The sequence below is a fragment of the Mustelus asterias genome, chromosome 8, assembly GCF_964213995.1.
Source record: "Mustelus asterias chromosome 8, sMusAst1.hap1.1, whole genome shotgun sequence".
In the NCBI taxonomy this organism is placed as follows: Eukaryota; Metazoa; Chordata; class Chondrichthyes; order Carcharhiniformes; family Triakidae; genus Mustelus; species Mustelus asterias.
This window is the reverse complement of record NC_135808.1, coordinates 109,213,917-109,226,276: the sequence shown is the minus strand read 5'-3', so window position 1 is coordinate 109,226,276 and position 12,360 is coordinate 109,213,917. Positions and strand designations below refer to the sequence as shown.

Sequence of the window (12,360 nt, the reverse complement as noted above, 5' to 3'; positions counted from 1 at the left end):
TCTTCAGTGCTCCAGTTTCCTCCCACAGTCCAAAGATGTGTGGGTTAGGTTGATTGGCCAGGTTAAATTGCCCCTTAGTCTTAGGGGGATTAGCAGGGTAAATATGCGAGGTTGCGGGAATAGGGCTTGGGTGGGATTGTGGTCAGTGCAGACTCGATGGACCGAATGGTCTCCTTCTGCACTGTAGGGATTCTATGATTCTAAATTGAAGACTTTGAATAATATTCAAACCATGGGAATCCAAGTTAGGATAAAAATAGGAAGTAGAAGCTGCTTTTATATTGCTTGCTGCATCTCAGAGGAACGATCTCCGTGCACTGCTCTCTCTCATTTGGATTTGAATAGAGCTGCCAGTCTCCATATAAGTCATTGTGGAGAGCTGGATTCCAGCATGTAGTTCATAGATACACAGATTGACTTTGATTACTTGGCCAGCGCACATGCACAAAATAATGATGTTATGGCTCCAATTTGACAGGGAGCTGGGAGGGTGCGTATGAGGCCAACAGATGAAGGACCTGGCTAGACTCTGATTCTAATGGCAGGAGCTCTTTAAAATGTGGCTTCATCTCCTCCCGGTAGCTGGCCTAATTGACAGCCTGACTGCTGGGCATAAGGGAAGCTCAGTTCCAGCCAGGGATTCTTGTAGACTGTTGCTGGCAAGCACAGTTAGGGTGGAGGTGGGAAATTGGGACTGCGGCGAGAGAGGTCATGAATTGGAGCTGAGAGTCTCAATTCGGGGTTGGGGGGTCAGTGATTGGCAATTGGGTCCAGGGGTGGAAGGCATGTGATCAGGGGATGCGGGGGTGGAAGGCGTGTGATCAGTGTCAGGGGATGCGGGGTGGGGGGGGCAGGAAGGGGCGGGGGGGGGAGAGAAGTCTGGCATCAGGGGTGGAGGAATGGAGAAGCCTGTAGTCAGGGTGGTGGTCAGCGTGAAGTCGGCAATTGGAGCAGAGGGGATGTCTCGAGAGGCTGGTGTTGAGGAGTGGCAGAGGCCTGTGATTGGAGCAGTCAGAGAAAGGCCTGGAATCAACAGGGTTGGAGGATCTGGGGATTAGCCTGGAGTGGGAATGGCGAGAAGCTACTGATTGGGAATTCTGCGAAGAGGCCCTCAATCAGGGCTGGAGACGGGAAAGGCTGGAATCCAGGGTTGGAGGAGGCCAAACTCTTATAGGAGGGGCTGAGAAAGAGCACTTCAATGCCTCCAAGCACACATGGAGTGTGCTGAGTTTCCCTGTCCCCTGAGATACTCAGTGGCATTTGTATTGTGGGAGCCCAGTAATAATGTATGAATTAAGAGCCATGCTGCTCCACAAGAGAACAATTAAACACTCTGATATCCATCACTGTAAAAATGTGACAGGCTAGAATGTAGTCATGATCTGCATGCTTCACTTGTTAAACCAACCCCTCCCCCCCCCCCCCCCCCCCCCCCCCCCACCCCCACTTCCTCAACTCTGATCCTCTTCTTCATGGAGGAGTTAATGGTGAGGGCTATAATAACAAATGGCTGTAATGGGTGAGATTCTCCACCTTCTAGTCGCATGTTTTCCGCTGGCGGGAGGTGTTGTGTTGTTTGCCAGCAGCGGGATTCTCTGGTCCTGCTGCTGTCAATGAGAATTCCCATTGGCGTCACCTCACGCCAGTGGGAAACACACGCTGGCGGGACCAGAGAATCCCACCGGCGTGAACAGCCAGAGAATTCCGGCCAATATGTTGACATCACTCATAGAATAGAATCATAGAATCCCTACAGTGCAAAGACGGCCATTCGGCCCATTGAACCTACACCGACAACAATCCCACTCAGGCCCTATCCCCGTAACCCTGCATATTTACCCTGCTAATCCCCCTGACACTAAGGGGCAATTTAGCATGGCCAATCAACCTAACCCACATGTCTTTGGACTGTGGGAGGCAATCAGAACTCCTGGAGGAAACCCAAGCAGACACGGGGAGAACATGTAGACTCCTCACAGACAGTCACCCGACTCTGAAATTGAACCTGGATCCCCTGGCACTGTGAGGCAGCAGCGCTAAGCACTGTGTCACCGTGCTGCCCCTCAGGAATGTCACTGCACTTCCTTGGAGCTGCTCCCGTTTTTCCATGGTAACTTCTCCAGAGGTGTAATGGAAATCCTGTGTGTGATGGGGTTTTCTGCCACATTTCTGGCAAAGATTTAGCAACTCCAACGAAAGCAACTCCAAGAAAACTCCAGGCCTGTGTTTAAGACCAAACGGAAGTGCCTGGTTGCAAGCTTTAAGAAAGAAATAATTGCGATTGCCACCAGCTTTCTTAGCTGCATATCAGGAGGTGTTGGTCAGAAGGCTCCATAAGAATAATCTGAGTGTACAGCAACAGCACTAATAATGTCTTGTATTTATATAGCACCTTTAATATAAAACCTGTGTAGGTGCTTCAGAGGAGGGAGTCTTATCAAATGAAATTTGACAGTGAGTCACCTAAGGGGTGACCAGGACAGACAACTAAAAACTTAGTCAGAAAGATAGAGTTTAAAACAACATTGACAAAAGAACTTCAGAACACATAGCCAGAAAGAATAGAATATATGTCCACAGAGACACTATTGAGGCTTTAAAATAAGGATGCCATAGTCTCAGATGACCAAAGGTTGCTCTCAACTTTTGAGTGGAAGAGCTGACTGGTGGTGACTTTACCTGAAAATTACACACCCCAGGCAACGGGCAAGGTTAGGAACACAGAGCCTTCATGAATAACCTCAGCCAGTAAGGGAACTGAACCCGTGCTGTTGGGAATTGAACCCATGCTGTTGGTGTCCTTCTGCATCACAAATCAGTTGTCCAGACAACTGAGATAACAAACCCCTTTATAATGCTTTGTAAGGCTTTATAATTCACTGGTGAGAGTACGCTTGGAGTACTGCGCACAGTTGAAGTAAATCTCCTTCATAACTCTGCCAGAATTCATGCATTGGAAAGAACCACGAATGATTGGGACAGATTAGAGAAACACAGTCTCGAGCGGCTGAGAGAAAATTAATGGAATATCCAAATAAGGCAAAAATTAACGGAATCGATCATCTAAACCCAGATATTACTGCAAGATGTCGTAAATTTAAATCGGTGAAAATGAAATATAAGCCATATACTCAAAAAAAAATGTTCACTCAAAGCTGGATAAATGGAATCATCTACCAAAGTGTTGAGTTACAGGTGTTCAGGCTGGCTAGGGGGTTGGCTGAGTTGAAGTGCAAGAGGGATGAATTTCAGTGGATCTGTTTTTGTCCTTGACTTTCTTGTGTTCCCAAGTTGATTACTTAAAAAATGTGGGTCTGCTGTAAATCTGTATCCTAAAATCGTAGAATGATATAGCATAGAAGGAGGCCATTTGATCCCTATGCTTAATCTCTTTTGCGCCCTCTCTAAGGCTTTAACATCTTACCAAAGATGTAGTGCCTAGTATTGAATACACCAGAAGAGGCCTAAACAGTGCTGTATAAAGGTTTAGTATAAATGCCTTTTTATACACCATGCAAGAGGTTTTACAGATCCATCAGTCAGAAACTTGTGGAGAACTCACTATTTGGGATTCCTACACACGCAGACACACATGTGTTAACTCCACAGCAGATTAGTGATGCCAAGAATCCTGCATATTTTTGTAACAGTCGCTTCACATTGTCCTGCCACCTTTATTACTGTATTTATTCCACCAGGTCTCTCTGTTCCTGTGCCACTTTACAATGGTTTCATTTAGCTTATTGGCCTCTTCTCATTCTCCCGAGCAAAATCGATTGCTTCAGACTTCTTCGTGTTAAATTGTATCTGGCCATTTGTCCGCCCATTTATCATGTCCTTCTGTGTCTGTTATTGTCCTCCTCATTGTTGTTTACATTTCTGAGTTTCGTGTTTGATTGGCAAACTTTGAAACTATGGCCTGTATATCCAATTCCAGGTCATTCATGTATATCAAAAATAGTGGTCCCAATTCTGACCACTGGTAACAGCATTGTGTACGTCCATTCACATTGAAAAATCACTCTTTGCTTTCTATCCCTTAAATTTCATATCCAAGCAGCCACGATCCCAGGCTTCCATTTTGTTAACTGGTCATCCACTAAACAAGAAAATGCTGAAATGAGGCATCAATATTCCCTTATGTTTGTATATTCTTCGTAGCTTATGACAAATAGACCCACAATAGACATAAACATATTATCACCCAGTTAGTCACTCCCAATGTGACTTAACTGTAACCTCAAAGGTGCATTCTTTAAGGTGTGATATTTCCATCAGGCATTTTTTTGTTACTCACAGAGAAAGATTACCAATTTTATATTCATTTGTGCTAAATTCCGATCACTTTGGCTGTCTCGTGCCCAATAGAAACTGAATTGAGTTTGACTAAATTCTTAGCAATCTGCAAGGACTCCACATCAAAAGAAGAGACTGTCGCTCGGTTGTTTAGATATTGAATATTGCTGGAAAGCTGCAACTTCACAACTTGTACCCATCTGGACGAATATAGGAACACGAAATTTCAAACAATCACAACCATTTCTACAACAGGAGAAAAAGGTGTGGATTGGTTGGAAAGTCAACTGATTGGTCGAGGAATTGTCCTGGAGAAAGCAACGGGGAACCAAACCTCCTAGTTAATTCAAAATAGGTGCAAGGCTTGTGTCTGCAAACTTTTGTCTGCAGAGAACACCTCCCTGCATATGTCACTTCTAGAAAGTGTAAATGAGCCACATTGCCAGCTCTACTAATGACCTTAAATTGGTTGTCAGTATAGCTATAGGCACACTTAGGATTGTTCCGTTTGGGCTGCCCAATCACAGAATCGCATCTAACAGCGAAGATTTAGGGCTGGACTTTACAGCCTCACTCATCCTGAAACCGTAAAATCACACACGAGGTCAACGGACCTTCCCATTGTCCGCTCCTCGCCCACTCCGATGACCGTGATGGCCAGGGCGGTAAAATTCTGGCCTTAGTTTTAGATTTTGCAAGGGCGGACTGGTTTGGGTACAGTCTATGTTCTGCTATCTACAACCCAAGGAACGTGCTGCTTGATTCAATCACTGAGACATGCAGCCAATGTGCCAGATATCACACTGGCACTGAAATTTATACATGACTTTGCTCAACTGTGTTGTAGGCAGAACATCCCATTGATCTGACAGCAGCATTCTGTTAGTGGAAAATATCACTCACGTAGCCACTGCATGGTCGTAGTATGAGATGCCTACCTTAACCTGTTGTTCAGATTTTTGAGGTACTTTCCCTTTCTCTGGTAATTTGATATGGACCGGGCACTTTTCTGGTTCAAAAGTGGCAGCCTTTGGCCCATTCACGAGTTTGTGCGATACAGTGAACAATGATCTGATCAAGATATCCTGCAGACAATGGCTGTTTTATAAACTGTAGTAGAAATTGTTTAAAATTTCACCTTCTGGCATTTGTCCTGAGGGAAAACTTCAGCAACGTATCTCTCCTTTCAGCAACAGAAAAGAGATTCTTCCCTTTTTATTGTGCACTGGATTCAAATCCAGGAAATAAAATTCTAAAAGTTTTTTTTAAAGTTTATTTATTAATGTCAAGTAGGCTTACATTAACACTACAATGAAGTTACTGTGAAAATTCCCTAGTCGCCATATTCCAGCACCTGTTCAGGTACACTCAGAGAATTTAGCATGGCCAAACCAGCACGTCTTTCGGACAGTGGGAGGAAACCGGAGCACCTGGTGGAAACCCATGCAGTCACGGGGTGAATGTGCAGACTCCGCACAGGCAGTGACCCAAGCCGGGAATCAAACCCGGGTCCCTGGTGCTGTGAGGCAGCAGTGCTAACCACTGTGCCGCCCAGTGCAGCGACTGCACATTATCTCATTGCACCACCAGTTCACCATGTGAATTGATTTTAGTAAAACATTGTTTAGATTTGAGAGCAATTGATCCTTAACTTTCACCATTTAAGACAATTCACCTGGTTGCACTATAGTATTGTGTAAACAAATGCATATCACATGATTTTCTCTTTCACAGATGCTTTACTCTTCTCAAGGAAGGATTCAGTCACAAGATGTCCTGATCTGAGAGCTAGACCTTTGTTTTGATGTAACACAATTGGAGCTCCTTTTGCGAAATGACAGATCCAGTAACACAACGGTAAGCTTATACATTCAGTTGGTTTCGTATCTGGCACGATTTTCCTGACCATTCCCTGGACGCAACCCAGTTGCCCGGCTGCACAAATCATCAAAAAGAAACAGTAACTGTTTGGCTGAGTCTCCACTCTTTCTACTTTTCCCCTTTATTTCTGGAAGTTTAGAGTTCTCTCTGCAACAGGCCCATCAGAAACAGTTAAATGAAGCAAGAGAAGGAGTTGTTGCCACCACCCTGTCTCAGTACAATGATCTTCAGCTCACTGAATGCACCAGCACAGGGTTGCCCTAAGTACTTAGCAATGTGTCCTGCCTCTGAAATCCTGCTGACTTGAAAGTCTATAGGTGGCTCTAAAAAGACTGGAAAATAAAGATGACAAAACTGCCCTATTTTTTAAAAAATTCATTTGTGGGACATGGCCAGCATTTATTGCCCATCCCTAGTTGCCCTTGGAGGGCAGTTGAGAGTCAACCACATTGCTGTGGCTCTAGAATCACATGTAGGCCAGACCAGGTAAGGACGGTAGATTTCCTTCCCTGAAGAACATTAGTGAACCAGGTGCGTTTTTGCAACAATTGACAATGACAAGTCATTATTAGACTTTTAATTTCAGATTTTTTTTATTGAATTCAAATTCCACCATCTGCCTTGGCAGGATTCGAAACCGGGTGCCCAGAACATTAACTGAGGTTCTGGATTAATAGTCTACTGATAACGCCACTGGACGCCTCCCCTATTAAGCATCAAAAGATTCATTGAACACCTTTCCCAAGTTACCCGCCCTCTTAAATTGATGTACCCACACAATTGTGTTCAGCTATCTAATTAAACTTGGATGCAGTGGACAAAGCTGGAAAGACGTTCTCTTCTACTTGGACATCTGAGCTTAATTTCACTCAGATGCAGAAAATTAGATAGTGTGTTGCGGGTGCGAGGCTGTGGTTGATTGAACATCCTGTTCCCCTTTTTTATTTCCCCACTTGTCTCCTCCTCTGCATCAGTATGGAAAAAAGTGGAGAGCTTTCCATGTGTGTCATTAATCTCAGTTTCAGATCCACTTCACTTTATAAATAGAATGCAGAGCAGAAGTAGGTCCATCTTGGAAATACCCTATATTATCTTTGGATTTTCTCTAAAATTAAACAAAAAGTCATCCAGGAAAACTACCTTCCAGGCTAAACATTCACGGACAGAAGTCGAGCTTGCCAGTAATGCTGACTTCATTGCTGCTTCCAATTTCCTCTGGAAAATATTTGCATTGCAGCAGTGAGGTTTTGTTTTCATTTTTTTTCCAAAAAAAAAGACCCTTTACTGTTTCCAACCCTTCTCAGGAAATGCCTTTTGATAAGATGATCACTTTTGGCGACACCTTAATCGTCCCAAAAATAAATGATTGTGACTTGTCTAACTTTCAGTGAAAGTTTGTAGGTTTTGTCAGGCATGGAATCTGGAACGCTGGAGGCTCTTTATTAGCAGGGAGATGGGAAAAATAAATTCCAAGGCTGCTGCTTTTTTCAAGAGCTGATGAATTTACCTGATGTCACATAAACCTTTCAACAAGCAAAACTCGACCATGACCAGAATTCTCCGGCCGTTCCCGTCCCATCGTTGCTGCCAGCGGGTACGGAGAATTTGGCGCTTAGCCAAATCTCTGTTCACTGCAGCGGGACTGGAGAATCTCAGCTGTGGGCGAGTTTGGAGAATCCAGCCCCCTACAGCAAATTGGTCACTTGAAATGTTACACTTTACTTATGCAAACTCACGTGTCCCCTAGCTAACTTTACGTGGCTCATCGACAATAGCCCTTCTACTGATGATATTAAACTTAGAAATTACCAATTTTTAAAAAAAGTCCAAGACCCTTCTCAGTCACCTACTATCATCCTTGTAGTGACATGGTACAATGATAATCATGTTGTTGATTAATGATAACAATCAATGTGGCTCAACTTTCCCAAATTCTGCAATGCAAACAATTGTCTTCTCACTGTCGATAGCTATCAAAAAAAAATTGCCTAGGAATTTTCAGTTGATGCTCTTATGTGGCACAGTGGTTAGCACTGCCAAGGACCCGGGTTCAATTCCAGTGACTCACAGTGCCAAGTCCCTGTGAGTCCCGGGACTCACAGTGCCAAGGACCCGGGTTCAATTCCAGTCTTGGGTCACTGTCTGTGTGGAGTTTGCATATTCTCCCCGTGTCTGCGTAGGTTTCCTCTTGGTGCTCCAGTTTCCTCCCACAGTCCAAAGCTGTGCGGGTTAGGTTGATTGGTCATGCTAAATTGACCCTAGTACCAGGGGGATAAGCAGGGTAAATATATGGAGTTATGGGGATAGAGCTAGGGTGGGAATTTTTTTTTAAATTCCTTTGTGGGCATGGGCGCCACTAACTGGGCCAGCATTTATTGCCCATGCCTAGTTGCTCGAAGGCAATTGAGAGTCAACCACATTGCTGTGGCTGTGGAGTCACATATAGGCCTGGAGTCACATATAGGCCAGACCAGGATTTCCTTCCTTAAAGGACATTAGTGAACCAGATGGGTTTTTTCGACAATCAGCAATGATTTTATTGTCATCAGTAGATTCTTAATTGCAGATTTTTTTTTTGTTGAATTCCAACATCTGCCATAGCGGGATTCGAACCTGGGGTCCCAGAACATTAACTGAGTTTCTGGATTAATAGTCTAATGATAATACCACGAGGCCATCGCCTCTGTACCGATTGTGGTTGGTACAGACTCGATGGGCCGAAGGCCTCATTCTGCACTGTAGAGATTCTAAGATTCTATCGCGATATCGCACAGCTAGCAACTAGCAGGAAAATGTGCCTCATGTATCCAGATCAGCATCTTTACATTTCGGTAAAAGCAGATGGAATTTTGTTTACCTAACTCATTGATTTTAAGATCAATGCTGGAGGTTAAAATACTCGACCTTTCAGTTTGCTGAATGGCTATCTTTTTCTCGGGGCAACAGCCAGTGGGTGAAATTCAATGTCCTCCCCCGTGGCAGGTTTTGTGGTGGAAGGGCATTTAATTGGGTGGAAGGGTGACAGCCACTGCCTTCCTGCCTCCACCCCAATAAAGTTCATGGTGGGAAGGCAAGTGGAACCCACCCTGCCACCAATTGAGGCCCTTAAGTGGGAAATTGATGCCCACTTAAGGGCTTCTTCCCACCACCACTGGTGTTAACCCATGCAGGAAGCTGGGCAAGCAAACTCATTTGATTTGTCCGGGGTGCATGGGGTCCTTGATTATGCTGGCTGCTTTTCTGAGGCAGTGGGAAGTGTAGACTGAGTCAATGGATGGGAGGCAGGTTTGCATGATTGACTGGGCTTTGTTCACAATGCTTTGTAGTTTCTTGAGGTCTTGGTCAGAGCATGAGTCATACCAAGCGGTGATACATCCGGAAAGGATGCTTTCTATGGTGCATCTGTAAAAATTGGTGAGAGTTGTGGCAGACATGCTGAATTTCCTTAGCCTCCTGAGAAAGTAGAGGTGTTGGTGAGCTTTCTTCATGATAGTGTCGGCATGGGAGGACCAGGATAGATTGTTGGTGATCTGGACACCTAGAAACTTGAAGTCTCGTCCATTTCACTCATCCATTTCAACTTCATCCCGTTGCCATGTGAGGTTTCTTGCTGAAGCGCAGGGTGGGTCCCTCATTCAAAGGCACTGAATGCCTCATTAAGGGACCTGACGTCGTGAAGGGTGGGTTACTGAGAGCTCTTCCCCCCCCCCCCCCCCCACCCACACCCTCCTTCCCCAGGATGGGTGTCATACTGGCAGCAGCCACAGCCTCCTTGGTGGTGTTGTCCCTCAATAGATTGCTGCCTCTAATCATCCATCAGCTTTCAGCAGGTAGCACTGTGTCCCTGGAGTCCTTAATCCTGGGAAGGCCCGACACTGTCAAGTGTCTGAGAAGCACTTAATTTAGCGAACCTTCCCTAAAAGACTGTTCTCCTGCAAGACCCCTATCACCTCCATTAAATCCAGCCTCATATATATCCGATGTAATTGATGCATATTTTAATCATCACAGTATTAAATTTCAAAGGATTGCCACAGAATTATCATTAACTTTTGCCATGCTGGTATGAATCACAGAATTCAAGACTTGTGGCAGCACAGGAGGCCATTCAGCCCATTGTGTTGGTACTGCCTCTCAATGAGCAAACGCCCCTATAGATCCCAGTTCTGCATTATGTTAGTAGCAAAGAAAGGAGTTTCAATAATGAGGTATCTGGAGCATTCACCATGTTAAGAAAATGTTAAATTGGCAGTCTACCTGGTAACTTTGCCCATGCTATCTGTTGTTGCTGATGCACAGTGTTACACACAGTGCTGAGGTTTTCAGTTACATTCGCATCTATTTATCTTATTCATGAATCCTACTGAGATACAGTTGAAACATTAGCCTAGATTTTAAAGCAGTGGCAAAGGGGCAGTGCTCACTGCTGACTTTGAGAAAACCTTCTCACAAGTGTTTAACCAAAGCCAATGTGGCTTTGAATTTGGCACCAACTGTGGCAAGTAACAACAGTGCAAACAGCAAGTAGGCTGATCAACCAGTCAGAGTGGAGAATTCTCATACACAGCAAAAGACAAAATTAAAGCATGGATTATAATTTGCATTTTGACTATCATAGAATCCCTACAGTGCAGAAGGAGGCCATTCACCTATTGAGTCTGCATCGACTCGCTGATAGGGTATCTTACCCAGGCCCTCTCCCCTGCCCTGTGCCCATAACCCCACCCATTTCACTTGGCCAATCCATACAACCTGAACATCTGTCGACTGTGGGAGGAAACCAGAGCATCCGGAGAAAACGCACGCAGATACGGGGAGAACGTGCAGACTCCACACAGACAGTCTCCCACGGCTGGAATCAAACCTGAGTCCCTGGTGTTGTGAGGCAGCAGTGCTACCCACTGTGCCACTGTGCCATCCTAAACATTTACCACCAGAAATTCAGCATTAAGACTAGCAAGTCACCTCTTTTTTATTAATGCACTAGAGTAGCTGCACTTCTTAAAAGCTGATATTGGAGGAGCAGCACGATGATGCAGAAGGAGCAGCAGTGTTCGGGAAATGAGTTGGCCCTTGGCCGAGCATCTCTGGATTTATGATGTGCATGTTGGGCCGACTAGGAAGTGAGTGGTAGTAACCCAACAATGACTCTCACTCACAGCAATTCTCCTCATTCTTTGCAAGGCATCGCCTTCTTCCCACTTGCTGCCTTTCGACAGCAACATTGAGACAAGTGAGGAACTGCATTGAATGGGCTTCTGCATTGGTGCTGTATTACAGCAATGAGTTCCTGGGACATGACTCTCCACAATCAAAAAACCAGTACTCATTGGCACTAACAGCTTTAAAAGTTGTTTCTAAAAATAAACATTCTTTAAAAAATTTTTTTTTTAAATCTTTGCTTTGCAAGGGCTGAAATGCATTCACAATTGTTGTGTGTATTGAGTAATGACCATTTTTGGCTACATGACTAAGACGGGAGTTTTTACATGCCAATTCTTTCCTCAAAAGGATCGTTTCAAACTTATTCACTGCACGTCTGATACTATCGTGATACTTTATTTTTAACTGATGACATTACTGTTTCAGGAAACTCTCCCCTCATCACCCACCCATTGCTAAAAAGTCCTGATTCTATGGTCATTGAATCATGTTTCCTCTCTGATACAAATAGACGATAATGTCTGTCAAGCTCTTCCTGTCTAGCTTAAACAGTAACGTAATTGCTTTTTGTCTTCAGCTTATTGCATCAGTCAGGAGCAATGTTCATAAAATGCTGCCTCTTGCTGAAATGACAGTTCTGTGACTTCATTCACCATTTTCCTACTTTTAGCCTTAGTCTAAGTTTATTCTGCAAATCATGGTTCACGACTGACAGCATCGGTAAAGACAGCAGTTGCAGGATTTCATGTTCTATATAAACGGGGTAGGAGGTTTACAGCCCTTGCCTATTTGTATTATTATAACAACAGGTTCCAGACAATCTGTATTTATAATATTGCCTTTCATGTCCCAAGAGACTTCACAGGAGCATTATCAAATAAACTTTGGCACACAGTCACATGAGGGGATACTGGGGCAGATGACCAAATGCTTGGTCAAAGAGGTAAATGTTAAGGAGCATCTTGGAAGGAGGAAAGAGAGGTGGAGAGAATTGCGGAAAGAATTCCAGTGCTTGGGACT

General features: G+C 44.4%; 1 long non-coding RNA gene across 1 annotated transcript in view; it reads left to right on the top strand.

The window, feature by feature from the left end:
• LOC144497951 (uncharacterized) overlaps nt 1-12,360 on the top strand; it is a 70,080-nt gene that overhangs the window by 41,901 nt on the left and 15,819 nt on the right. Inside the window, exon 3 of the long non-coding RNA XR_013498578.1 lies at nt 6,031-6,153. This is a non-coding gene — a long non-coding RNA (uncharacterized LOC144497951). The remainder of the gene's footprint in view (nt 1-6,030; nt 6,154-12,360) is intronic.